This window comes from Zingiber officinale, chromosome 6A (genome assembly GCF_018446385.1).
Source record: "Zingiber officinale cultivar Zhangliang chromosome 6A, Zo_v1.1, whole genome shotgun sequence".
Taxonomy (NCBI): Eukaryota; Viridiplantae; Streptophyta; class Magnoliopsida; order Zingiberales; family Zingiberaceae; genus Zingiber; species Zingiber officinale.
Window position 1 is genome coordinate 91,362,656 of NC_055997.1, and position 13,072 is coordinate 91,375,727.

At 38.2% G+C, this 13,072-nt stretch overlaps 1 pseudogene; it reads right to left on the bottom strand.

Annotated features, from left to right (window-relative positions):
• Window positions 1-6,469: 6,469 nt before the first annotated feature.
• LOC121995034 lies at window positions 6,470-10,314 on the bottom strand (annotated as a pseudogene).
• Window positions 10,315-13,072: the final 2,758 nt, after the last annotated feature.

Below are 13,072 nucleotides of genomic sequence, written 5' to 3' on the forward strand. Positions count from 1 at the left end.
AGGCGTAGAGGATATTGACGACTAAGGTCGAGAGAGAATGATGTCAAGACATGAGGCTGAGGCATGGATATCGGTGACTGAGACCGAGAGAGGTGTGATATCGGGATCTGAGATTGGGGTGTAGAGGATATCGATGATTGAGGCTAAGAGAGGATGATGTCGGAACCTGAGGCTGAGATATAGATATCGACGACTGAAACCAAGAGCTGATGATGCTGAATTCTGAGACTAAATCTTAGGCGACGTTTGGTTTAGAGGTTTGGGAATGAGGAAATGAATTCATTCCCAAACCTTGTGTTTGGTTGATGGGAATGGAATCGAGATTTTCGAATGAAACCTAAAAATTTGGGTATGGATGAAACTCACCCCCTCCCTTGGATTTTGATGGAATGGGAATAAGAATTAAATTTTGGACGAAAATATCCTTAGTATATTTGTTCAATTTTTCTTTCATTTCACTTTCTCTCTTTGTTCTCTCTCATCATACTTTTTCTCTCCTCATTCTATCATCACATTTTCTCTCTCAACATACTTTCTCTCTCCTTATTCTCTCTCATCACATATTCTCTATCATTTTCTCTCTGTATTCTCTCTCATCACACGCTCTCTCTCATTATTTTCTCTCTTCATTCTCTCTTCATTTTTTCATCATAATTTCTCTTTCATCATATTTTCTATCTTCTCAATCTCTCTTACCATACTTTCTTTTCATATTTTATCTTATCATACTTTCTCTCTCTTCATTCTTTTTCATCATACTCTCTCTCCTCAGTCTCTCTCATCACACATTCTCTACCATTTTCTCTCTGTATTCTATCTCATCACACTTTCCCTCTCTTCATTTTTTTCCATCATACTTTCTCTCTCATCATACTTTCTCTCATCACACTTTCTCTCTTTATTTTTTCCCATCACTCTTTCTCTCTCAACACACTTTTTCTCTTATTATACTTTTTTCCTCTCAATCTCTCCTATCACACACTCTCTCCTCATTTTCTCTCATCACAATTTCTCTCTCTTCATTTTTCCCATCACACTTTTTCTCTCATCACACTTTCTCTCTCATCATATGTTTTTCTCACATTCAACTTTCTCTTCCATCTATTTTTTTCTCTTATTTTCCTTTAAAGGTAAAAAAAAAAAAATTTAGGTTCATTCCGATTGAAAATATTCAACTAACCAAACATTATTTTAAGAATACTATCCAAGCTCATACTCATTCCCATTCCACAATATTACGATACTCATTCTCATTCCGATTTCTAGGAGAGAACCAAACGACATAGTAGTTGTCTTATCTTCAGATAAATCTTTACGAAGAAGGTGCTAATTAGATTTGATCAAACTTTAATCTCATCTAGGTCAGGTCTAATTCTCTTTGAATTATGTCTAATTCACCTTGACTTTGACCATACGAGCCATGAGCCATGAGCCATGAGCCATGAACCACGTGGGAGTTACATGCAGGATTCCTCCATATCACATGTAATTGCAAAACTATAACTGTTTAATTTTTTTTAGTTGATCCTAGATGTTTAATTTTTTTTAATCAACTAAACTAATCTTGGGAATAATTCATCCAGTCCAACAAAAATTTTCTATTAATAATTAAGATAAATAAAAAAGTATTAATAGAGACATGTCTGGATAACCAACATTCTTAAACTCAATTTTTATTGTCCCCACGGATGGATCTAAATAGCGCATGAGGTGTTACCACAATGAGATATGGGGTTCGAATCTCGATAAAGCCGAGGTAAATACCTTTCTTATGTGCTAGTCACTATTCCAAAGATTAGTAGCCGTCCGTGATTTACCTGTTCCGTGTTGATCTTGGGACGGATTGACGGGGTACTAGGGATGAACGTATTCACTTTTTACCACAATTAAACTCAATTTTTACTGAAGAAAAATCTATAATAATGCACCGTAGATGAGATCGATTGTCTTTAGCTTTTTACTGTCATTGTTGCATTCATTGTCATGGTCATTTCTCACCGCCATGATTACTAATAGTAGTATGAGATTTCCCCGTCTGCAACTGCACTTGAGGTTTTAATTACAACACTTTCCTCTGGAGAATGAGTGGGAGTGGAAGGGACTGGGAAGGGGGCCATTCTGCCTCCCAACGCAGCAACCAATGGCCCTGCCCTTTCTCCTTCTCTCTTTTTTTTCTATCTATCTATCTTTCTTTCTTTCTGTCAATCCACCGAAATGATCATGAGCTTCTGATACCCATCACGCCCTTCCAAATCCCCCTGGCAATGAATGCTTCTCCCCATTCGACCAATTGCAGAAGAACAAAGGGAACATGAGATCTAGCTGTGTGTCTAATGTGCATCTATACTTTCCCCACTCATTCTCTCACATCTGGATCCAAATACCACGAGAGTGACTTTGCAGAATCCAATATGTATATCTGTCTCTTTATCTCTTTCATTATTATTTGGACAAAAATTTGAAAGACATTTTTTTAAATTTTAAAAAAATTCTATCCATCAATAATTCATGTATAACTACTTAATTATAACATTATACTATCAAATCATAATTGTTATAAAAATTATGATAGCTACAAATTTTATAGCTCTACAGAAGTTATAGTGAATATAATTGAATCCGTATTTACCAACTATTAAGTAATTATTACAATATAAAAACATTTGTAAACATGTTAGGTATGCGCGCTGGATTTATTTAAAATTTAAACAGGATTATACATGAATTATAAAATGAAAAAGAGCTGTTTAGGAGCCCTCTTTTAATATCCTCGTTGCATTTGTTCATTCCCATCTCTTCGGTGCATCTCTCTCATCTCAATTCTCATGGGAGGGTAAGTGTGAGTAGAGTTGACGAGAAAAAGTTTCCTGTGTCTCACATGGCTAGTTACTTACTGCAGGCTTCAATATTCCTTGTAGCTTCTTTCGGCTTCTTGGTGTTATAACTGTCTAGTCAATATCCACTACTATCCGTTTCTCTATGAGTTCAGAATTTTTCATCCGTAATTTACTTCTTTCGTATTGGTCTTATGATAAGTTAACAGAAATGTTGGAGACGAACGTAATCGTCTTTTGCCACCATGAGTTCAGACTCTTCCCCTTTTCGAGCTCGTCACTTGTTCCCCCTTTCTTTTAGGCCACAGGTTTAAAGATTGGATAATTTCTTGATTCACCATCACCATTTAAGTAAGCACAAATTTTCTTTACAGCTATAGCTTTGCTTAAAAGCTCAAAAGCATACTTCTTTGCTTGTGGCAGGCTTTCACTAAGGTCGGCTTTCACTAAAATTAACCCTAGTTCCAAATAAAATGATGCTCCTCTGAAGTAACTATGCTCCCCTTTGTCATCTATGATGAAAAAAGGTGATTAACAAGCACACTACATATGGTTTGAACAAAACATCTAATTCAGCAGCAATTACTGAAGCTTAGTCAATTGCTCAAGAGAAATCTGATGATAATTTAAACTACGGAAGTTTTCTTCTTAGGCACATTCTTGGCTGGAAAAGGAGGAAAACAACTATCATGAACCATAACCCACTCTTCTATGCTTTAATTGAATATAGCAGATGGAACTCAGGTTTAAAATTTCAATTCGTACTGAGATTTTGATTCTGGACTAAAATGATACGATTTCAATATCATATCGTATCATGTCGATATAGTTTCGATATTTTTTAAATATAAAATATATTAATTAAAAATTAAAATATTTAATATAAATATTTAAAAAATAAATAATCTTAAAAAATAAACAATATAAAAAATAATCTTAAAAAAAAAAGAAAAGATATGAAAATAGATAAATAAATAAATAAAATTTTTATTATAATTTTTAAATTAAAATAAATGAAATATAAGATTTATTAAATAATTTTATTAGAGTTTAATAAAGTCTATTTAGATTATCTCTATCATAGCTAGGAGTTAATTAAAATAATTAATCTAAGTTTAATTAAAAAATATCTGAAATCGAACACCACTCGCGAGCTCACACAACTTCGGCGCTATCGCGGGGTTGCGCGACCAGCCATGGGCGCAGGATTGCGTGACTCCTTCGGCGCGACTGCGTTGGTCGTGCGACCGCAGGGTCGCACGATGCCTCCGCGGTGACAATGGAAGGGTTATGCGACCCCTCCACTACTGTTACAAGATCGAGCGACCCCTCCATTGCGACCACAAGGTTGCGCAACATGTCGCATCTGTCGCAGGTCTGATGCTAGGGTCGTGCTTGTGTCAATCGTCGAGCTGAACAAGATGTTTCACCTGTTTTGACCATCTCGACACGACACTATAAACCATGGATGGAACTTACACCTTCAAGATAACCTCATGAAAGTTTGTTCTTGTTTTCTTTTGAATAAGTTCTAACAGTTAAAGACGACAAAATGCTCAATTTGATATAAGGTACTAGAATTGTTATGTGATCCTATCCAAAAATCGGGAAGATGGCAAGGTAAGGATGTGGCTATTGCGTTGACTGAATATAAACTGCGCTCCGCTCTGCAACATAAAAAACATTAGTGTCGAGCCAAGGAAGGGGTCCCAATGTTGACCCTCCGACGCTCAAGTTAGTCACTGGAAAGAGGAAAGAAAACTAGAGTAACCGCAAACACAAACGTGAATAGTAAATCACGCGTACCTCCGCCTGTCCATGCACTCCCTTTATATAGCGTCCCAGTGGACGACATGTACGCTCTTCGTGACATGCATGGGCACGTTCTCCAATTTATCCTATATATAAAAACCTATCAGGAAAGTGCCTTTGACACCATACCTTAACAGGGCATGTGTATTTTTGACAAGATAGTAGAAGCTTCCATCGTATGATCCGTCTGTTGACCATACCTTGTGTCAGTGACAATATCTCTCAGAAGGATATTAAGAGATATATCAACAATCCCTCTGCTCGGCCGAACGGGATAATCGCTCGATTGGAAGCTCCACCGCTTGAACGGATTAGGCTATTCTTCCCTACGATGACTCGACTCAGTAGTTTATTTCCGTCTGATCGAACTAACACTCCGGTCGTCCCAACGTAACTCTGCTCCGTGATGAGTGCCTAATAATCTTGGTTGTACGCCCGTTCTGTTTACACCAGACTCTGTCGATCGGGTGGTTCATGCCTGATCAGTCACCTCGGGAGAGCTATGCTTGGCCCCCTTTGGCGAGTCCGTTGATTTTCTGACGTTGACCTCATTAACTTGACTTTCACGTCAACTGCGATCTACGTCCTTTAACTCACACTTAGTGAGCCCCCCATTATCACCGCATTTCTATACATTAGGAATATTTATGACAGTAAAGTGGCACATCATCTCTTCATATTTTTTATAACAAGTAAATTTGTTGATCATTGTTATTATCAAAATCTTATCCCTCATGGAAGCTCCTTCTAGCTGTCGCTGAAGCTCATCTTTTGGAACCATCTGTGGACATGAACCACCAGCTCATACAGATATCATTTTGAAGACTGGATCTCTTGCTTCAGAGGCAAAAGGTGACAAGAATCCTTCCACTAATAAAACACTATCCACTGGATGTGACATTTCAATAAATATAAATAAGATTTGTTTGTTTTTGACGGCTAAATTGATGTATACTCAAAGTACTTGTGAATAAGATATTAACCTTACTTTATTGTTCTTTCCAGCTCTACTACTTTCAGTAACAATTCAGGTTACAATTAATAGATTTTGGGAGTTCTTCAAACATTAATATTTAATTCAATACTGAGGTCGTAAATGATGGTTAGTTGGATTTAATCTTTTGTTTTGTACTTTTCCCCCCTATGTGTTGGAGATCTCTCTTTGATTTAGTACTTGTTGATGCGACTTAATAACTCAGATGACTCACAACTCCAAAAAAGATTATTTTGCAATTGGGATTGGCTTGTTCTTCTAAATAATCTAGTGTCTCCTAATGGATTCTTTTTAAATACAATCATGAAGAAGGCTCAGGACAAGTGGACAATTTGTGCGAACTGAGTTTCTTAAATTCCTATTATTCTAAGGAGAAGAAACAACACATTCTTGACTGGTAAAAAACATACATATAAGATGAACATATTTAGAACCAGAACCCAGTCTGAGGTTGATTAATGGGCATCAACAAAACCACATGAAAAATTATTGCATATTGTTGTAACAGCTATAGAGTATGCTCTCCACTCTCAGGAATACAGTTAGTATCCATTAGTAATTAAAATTTACTGTTTAAGTTGATTACAACAGTGATGCCCTTTCATAATGATATGAAAAGAGATTGAAAATGAAAAGCAGACTTACCTTTCACATTGAAGTAGATTCAAGTATAATATCTTCACAGGTGTCTCACATCAACCGAGGAATTTTGTTGTTCATATTAAGACAGCTAATAAAGCTCAAATGAACAGGATTCAGAAGAATTTAGTGATGATTATCCTAATAATTTTCAACTTTTCAATTTAGTCATGCCTATCCAATTGCTCAAATTGGCTCCTCCAATAACTCTGCAGAACACTAAAGAATGGAAGATAGATTATGCTAAAAGAACAGTGGTAAAAGTGAAGAATCTTGCAAGGGTTGTAAGAGAGGCATCAATTGAGAGGTCTTGATGAAGGTGTACTCCCTCCCCATGGTGCATGCATTGAAAGAAGAGTTGTAGTGTGTCATAGTTTTCTACAATTACTCCTTGGATGAACAGAAAATATCAATAAACATGCCCTTCATTTTATCAACAATTTGTTCCAGAATCTTGTCTTTGGAGAGAACACTATTTGGGTGACCTTCTTTTGACTGAGGTAAACGGATTTTGGTAATAGTGGAATCACTTTCTTGGGCAAACAACAATTTGGACAAATGATCTTTTTTGATTTGTGCCTCATACTTTTCCTTTTCACCTGTCCCAGATGTAATCAAGTTGTAAGTGTATACAAATTTCTTTTGCCCAATTCTGAATGCTCTGCTGGTGGCTTGTCTTCCTACTGCCGGATTCCATACAACATCAATAAGTATAACCCTCGAGGCGCCAGTTAAGCTTATCCCTTCACAGCAAGCCTTGGTTGATGCAAGTAGCACTTTAGCTTCACTTTTTTCATCATTAAACATATTTATCGAAGATTGACGATTTCGCAAATGAACCTTTCCGGTCATCTCCAAGACCTCCTTCCCTTCAATCAAGTTAAACTCGTTGATTAGTTGTTCTTTAATCATAGTCAGTGGCTGTATATACTGACTGAAAATAAGCACTTTCTCATTCTGCGATTCACACAAGCGAACAATTTCGACAACGAATCGTGTTTTTGCCCCTTCAGCTGGATTGAGTTTCAACTTTTCAAGCAAATCCTTGTCTACCAGCAATTCATCTTCTTTAGACATCTTCAGACAAGTCACCAGGGAAGGGTGGATGGAAGCCAAGCAATATTTGTATTCACAGTCTAAGGCGGATTTGGATCCAATGTGTTTTACTTTTTCAATCATGGCTTTCTGGTGAGGTACGGGATCCAAAAGAATTATATATTCTCTCATACCTGCAAGATCATTTAGAACATTATCGACCTGAATGTGCCATAGGAAGAAAAAAAGAACAACCTGAGTTCTGCATTAATTGTTGCATACCTGGAAGATCATTCAGGATAGTGCCATTATGAATGTGCACAAAAGGTTTCAATATAGATCTGACTTCTTCAACATTGTCATCAGTAACATTGCTAGTTAGAGAAGTCCAAAGTTCTTTTCCACCATCTTTTTCAGGAAAGCCAATGGGTTGCTCGTCTATGCAAACCTTTTGCCTTCCTAATTTCAAATTGTTATTTGTGATCTCCTCTGCAAATTTAGGCCGTACCAGACACAAGATATTGTAAAGCTCATCAAAATTATTTTGGAAGGGTGTTCCAGAAAGGATGAGTCGCTTTTCTGCTTTAACTTTTCCTAATACCTTCCATATAAGACTCCGTTGATTTCTTGGAATATGGCCTTCATCAAGAACTAGCAAACCTGGTTTCTCAAGAAGAAACTTATCCAATCCAGTTGTAGTCCTCTCAGAAGACAGTTTCTTGAACAGATTATAACTTACTCCAAGGATGCTATTGCCTTTGCTCCATGAACACAGTTTCACGAGCCGCACTGACATTTTAGTTCGCGGTTGTCTTGAAGTCAATGAAGAAATTATGGCTTTGTCTTCTTTCCCAGTGTATTCTAAAGAATTCAGATTATGAATGGGAATGTTGACATTCCATTTTCTAGCTTCTGTCTCCCATGTTAGGAGCATTCCTCTAGGAGCAATTATCATAGGCCTGCAATCTGGAAAAACCTTCATATAAGTTTGAATAAAAACAATGGATAATCGGGTCTTCCCTGTCCCTGGGGCATGAGAAATCACACAACCCCCTACCACATCAGGTTTGGAATGGGAAATCAACTTGTTTAGATCAATCCCCCCTGCTAGGTTTCTCCACATAAACTCGAATGCTTCTTGTTGATGCTGGTACATGGTCTGGTAAACACCTGGGATGAGATCCCACACAGTTTTTCTGGAATTATTAGCCGAAGCTTCCCCACTTAAATTAATGGATGCAAGAAGGTTTTCAAAATATAGTTGGTCCTGTTCACTGTTGAAATTTCTCATCTCTGATTTTCGAAACATGTTTTGCCCCTACAGCATGCAAAACAAAGTGAACGATATTAAATAAATGCAGTTTTGGTCGATCAAGGTGTGGTAAAATTAAATTAATTACTTACAAAAAATGGAAGAATATGTCTGATTTCCATCCTAACAAAGGAGCAGAACTTGCATATGAGCCCTATTTGTTCATCTAGGATAAAACAATGCTCCCCACTCAAGCATGATGGCAGTAATCTATCTTCCATATTTGTGATTTTTTCTTCTTGACTCTGATAAATATGAAGAGATTGTAATCTTATAATCAAGAGAGTTATCATATAAATGTACCAAAGAAGTTCCATTATCCAATAGCATATATAAAGAACCATAAAGTTCAAAATCACCCAATCCATATATGTGAATCAAATTAGATAACAAAATGAACCGACTGCTATATTGATCTCTAAAGCTCAAATTATTTAAGAACTTCAAAAATGATCGAGTTAAATAAGTATCCTAACTACTTGAGAGACCTTTCTCATACACCTAGTTATATAGAGCTATACAATCAAAAATATTAAGGAAACAAACCTAAAGACAAGGGGAAGAACTTAATGCACACCTTATCAGCATTGTAGGAGCCAATATTAGTAGAACCCATGGCAAAATCAAAATCAGCCCAAAGTTCATCTATAAATTTCTCATGATCAGACTTTTCAACAACTTTGAGTTCTTCATCATTCCATGAGAAAAAGTCAGGTTCCTCATTGCAAGATTCCTTTGTAGGAAAGATAGAAGGAATATCTATTGTATTGTCGCACATCGTATTAACAAGGAGCTCTGGAATAAAATACTCTTTGGAGGGGATATCCCTCTTTCTTTTTCCAGATTTTGCATGGTTTAGTAAAGGTGATGGTTCATCTATCCGAGGTTCCGAGGATTTCTTCTTGTTTGATGAAGAAGACGCTCCATCTTTCTGAGGTTTTGAACACTTGTTCTTCTTGTTTAATGAAGACAATGGCTTGTCTTCCCGAGGAATGCATGTTTTTGAGAAGATTTTTTTCTTTGACAAAGACAACGGTTCATCTTCATCTTCCTGTGATTCATTATCCTCTTCTTCTTCTTCTTCCTCCTCCTCCTCCTCCCACTCCTCCCAATCAATGTCAAGTGTTCCGAAATACCTACAATAAGAGATTTTTGGCTGTTTTCCAAACCATGATCTGGTCCTCGTTGCAGGACAAGTAAATGGCAGTGGATGACAAGGTTTTAGAATTTCTTCATCACGTTCATTTGCTTCCCTATATTGCTGATCTTCCTCCATATCTGTCAAGATTATGATGTCAAAATTATCTTCAACCTCCATAGTAGTTTCATCAGATGTGGAGCGTGCTATCTCTTCTTCATCTACGATTTCACATCTCCCATCATCTTCAAGATATGAATTTGTTGCATCCATCAACTCTGAGCTGGAACTGGAAATATCAGTTGTATTCATATCATCCAACTCAACGCAGGGATCATCCTTTTCGAGAGCATCAGCCCGTTCAATTTCCAAATCATCATCTGGTACTTCCAGAAGAGATGGAGAATCAACTATCACTTCTTTTGACTTCACATTACCCTCGTCACTACCCGAATCTTCATCACTAATTGTAAGAACCGTGGGTTCCAGAGAAGCCGAAGAAGAAACAAGAGGAACCGAGCTCTGTCCTCCTCTTCTTCTTTGATCCTCCATCTCCTACTCTTTAACGCTATCAAAAAAGAACTTAGGATCATTTTCGAGTAATGGGAGCTCGAGGAAGGCGAAGAGGCCCTGTTTCCGGCGACTACAGTAGAAGCGATGGAGACGTACCTCTTGCAGGTAGCAACGCGATCGACGGCGTGAAGCTTGCATCCGAGGCGACGGTGACGCGGCGGGAACGAACGAGGCGTCGGTCGGAAGAGGGCGCAGCCGGAGAGTTCGATTGCAGTGTAAGTTTCTTCCTCTCCAAGCTAACACTGCGGAGCGAGTACGAAGAGAAGCAGAGGAAGCGACGGCTGCCCACACCGAGGCGCAGCCTCCACCGAGGCAGTTTCCGATTCGGTAATGGAAGCTGTCATCCGAGTCAAGGCATTTCCTATTATGGCGTAATAGAATGACGGGATTGCCCTCATAAAGCGTAGACCGTAGGAGTTGGTAGGGGTATAAAGGTATTTTTATAGGGAGGAACATGAATTTTGAATGAGGAGAAATGGTTGAAGGTCCCCGCCTTTTCAACACAAGCGATTCGTTTCAAGTGCAAGCTTGGCGCCGGTTTGGGTGCCCAAGAACGTGGCCAAATTAACATCCGCGGGTTCAGTCGACCCAACTGAATTATGTACTTTCAAATAAATAAATAAAATAAATATATACAATATAATCATAAATTATCAATCCACATTGATGGTAAAAGATGAATACATTCGTTTCTAATATTTCCGTCAATCCGTCTCAGATCAACATGAAGGAGATAAATCTAAATTACCAGTCCACATGTTAGCACAGTTGATTGTTGATCGATTTCCAACTGATGCTAAATCCTCCATTGATTCTCTCAATCTCTCTTTATAATGTACTGTAGTTGCTGAGTGAAATTTCCCATAATTTATCTCGAACCATCCTTAAAGAATTGTTCAGGTGACGATTTTTGCTGGCAATAAATTACCAGCATTGCGAAATCCTATTTCGGATATTCCTGCACATTATTCTTGTTTCCTATTTCTTGTTTCTCAACTATTCAGAGAAAAGCGAAATATCCTATCAATGTTGCTGTGAGTAGGGTTGTAAATAAATTAAATATTCGTAAATAAATTTAGTGTTCAATTTGGTAAGAATTTATTTATGTTCGTTCAATATACACAAGATTAATTAAATAAATAAGTTTGGACAGTTCGTTAAATTAAACAATCAAGCTTGAACATATACATATTCGGCTCGTTAATATTCATGAACAATATTCGTGAACAATATTCATGAACTATATTCATTAATAAAACTCTTTTTCAATATGCTAAATGATCCGGTAGCAAAGGAGGGATTCCGTACGGACAGAGGTTAAGGACACGTGGAGGTCAGGGTCGAGGCGATCGACGTTAAAGATGCGCCGAGCGAGGGCCACCTTGCTGAGCGGCCGCAGCAGAAGGCCAGGTCGGCAAGGAGATAACTCGGCTAAGGTACGAGTTTCCGACGCTCAGGAATTCACATACGATAGTTGATTGGGCCGAAGGGTCGCTCAGCTGGGTCGTAGGCCAACATAGGCGCTATTCATCCGAGCATATGACCGAGCGGCCCACTCGTTCTGCCCCCCCCCCCCCCCCTCCCGGACGACCAGTATTGCCGAGCGGCTCTCCTGCTCGGCCCGATAAAAGACAGAAGGTGTAGAAGAGTACAAAGTAGACGGCCAGAGATGTCCTTTTCGAGATAGGTGTCGCCAACAGATAGCATGGTCGGCGGCTGGACCAGACAGAAGATCGTACGGTGGAAGTTTCCACTGTCATGTCAGAGATATGCTCGGACAATTGCGGTATGGCATCGGGCGTGCTTTTCTGACACATTCATTTGAAGGTATGTTTGGGGAAGCGCTCATGCGTCGAGGAGTGTGCATGTGCCTCCTCGGGGGTCTATATAAGGACCCTCAGACTTCGACGGAGATATGAAATCATCCACATTGTAGCTACAGTTCTTATTATCTTACTCCAGTTTTCTTCTCACCTGACTTGAGAGTCGGAGGGTCGTCGCCGGGAACCCCTTCCCGGCCCGACTTTGTTGCAGGTTCGTCGGAGGTCCACCTCATCCCGACGTCTACACGAAGCCAGCAGAGAGCGCTACATCCCCAGCTTTCATCAGCTCACAGTTCGGACAGGATCACTAAATAAATAATAAAATAAAAATAAATAAGTTTAAATTATCAAACTCAATAACCAAACAAATAATTAAAATTTTCAAACAATCAAATAAGTTTGAATTGAGAGCTCGATAACATCTAAACAAATCAAGCTTGAACCAAGCTCAAGCCAAGTTTGAATTGAGAGCTCGATAACATCTAAACAAGTCAAGCTCATAAAAAATAAAGTAAATCAAGCTTAAACAATCATTTTAAAAATTTGATTTATTAAGCTCAGCTTGACTCAATTCAAGTTTAAATATTCCAAAACTCACTTGGCTCGACTCGTTTGCTGTCCTAACTGTGCAAGTCTAACTCATGGTAAAGGAAATTGTTTTATGCGAGGATACGCTTTGCTAAGCTCGAAGGGTATCTTTGAAATTTCCAGAGTTAACTTTTCATTAAAAAAATAAAGGTAATTCTGTATGTCATTAAGACAACAGTAATGTCGGAATAAGAAAAGCTGAAGGTAAAATAAAATTGATCTTCTTTTATCCTCAGGTAAAAATGTACAGTGAGTCTGGCATGTTCGTCAAGGGCTTTGACGACATTTAACACATAAATCTAAAACCTTTGTGATTTATTCATT